General features: G+C 29.7%; 1 non-coding gene across 1 annotated transcript; it reads right to left on the reverse strand.

The window, feature by feature from the left end:
* Positions 1-610: 610 nt before the first annotated feature.
* On the reverse strand, positions 611-718 carry LOC116585428. Its single transcript, XR_004283619.1, has one exon. It is a non-coding gene; the product is annotated as a U6 spliceosomal RNA (small nuclear RNA).
* Positions 719-1,621: the final 903 nt, after the last annotated feature.

The following is a 1,621-nucleotide window of genomic DNA, read 5'->3' on the forward strand; positions in this document are numbered from 1 at the left end:
CTTCCTTCTTTTTGAGGGTTATAATAAAAGGATTCTGGAAAATTAATAATATGATCATTGTGTATCATTGCCATTTTTCTATAGTCAAATTTAGGAGAAGGCTGTCGTGTTCTCATCAGAGTCATATAATGCGTGAGTTGTGACTAAGTTCCATCTGGATGAGCAGCCAGCTTATCACAATCTTGGAAAAGCTTGCAGATTTTTCAAAAAAGCCCCAGGTATTTTTTTGCAAAACCCAGGGCTTTTCTAAGATTTGTTTTCTCAGGTTGGTTTGTCTCAAAACTTGTTTTTTTGGAGCCCATTACAAGACTTATAGTGTGCCAAAGAATCAGAATTAAGTTTGTTTTTGTCAGGTGAGTTAGAAAACATGATGTCAACTAAAAGATACTTATTACCATAGAGCAATGCACAGATTTTTTATATCTATGACAATTGTATTTCTCAAAGACTTTTTTTTTTTTTTGGAATTGATTTTCAGTGAAAGATTGGAAACAATTCGGTATGTGAATCTCAATTTACAGTTAATATTTGTAGATTGGTTATATATGTAGGGAAATCTATAATGAGGAAATAATTGACTCTGTCTGTAATAGAAATTAAATTTAATATTACAAAAACAATAAATCACATATTTAGTGGTAGACTTAATAATGCTTTGGCCATGCTAACCTTCTCTGTATCATTCCAATTTTAGTATATGTGCTGCTGAAGTGAGCACAATAATACTTTGAATATAACTAATTCTATTAAAATACATAAAACTATACAATTTTCTTAGTAATAGGGCAAAATTTACCTAAATTTTGTCAACTTCAAATCTCATTAACTACTTGAAAGATGCAGTTTTTAGTTTTGAAGTTCATATATCACTTACCAAAACCACATCAATACTTCTCAATTCATGATTATAATCAAGTCTATGTTTTCAAGCATCTCCTCTCCACCACATATACCTACACACATGCAATATGATTCTATAATTTTTTTAGACTTTCTTTATACACCTTAATTTTGTAAAGACCTCATAGTTAACTATGGCACTTTCTGAGCACCTATATAAAATTAGAAGACTTGGGTTTAAAAACTGATTCTATATTTTATTATTTTTGTGAATTTGACTATATTATTTAATATTACTGGACTTCATGAATGCTATTTACAAAATAGTATATAACAAAATTAATTTCACATATCTTCATAGTCAAACAATATAATTCATGTTAAAGAACATTATATTCTGTAACTTATTACATGTATTTTTATCTGTAAAATATTTATCTATTATGTGCATAGTATAGTGTAACACTCTGAAATAAACAGAAAAGAAATTTGAAGTAATGTAAAATATAACAAATCTTTATCAAAGAGTTGTAATCTATTTCAGCAAGAAATGATCATATCAAGCATTCAGGTAGTGACACAAACGAAAGCAAACAGCATACGATTGTGCTCCCTAACAGTGATAAACACCACAAAATGTTGCCAAAATTTAAAGGCCTGGGGACTCAATGTGGCATGAAACTATATGGGAGTACACAATAAAGGTGTTGATTTTGAATTGGACAGCTAAAAAGATGGGTATGGCTGGAGCAGGAGCACTTTGATGGATAATAATAGTCAA

This window comes from Mustela erminea, chromosome 2 (genome assembly GCF_009829155.1).
Source record: "Mustela erminea isolate mMusErm1 chromosome 2, mMusErm1.Pri, whole genome shotgun sequence".
Classification (NCBI taxonomy): domain Eukaryota; kingdom Metazoa; phylum Chordata; class Mammalia; order Carnivora; family Mustelidae; genus Mustela; species Mustela erminea.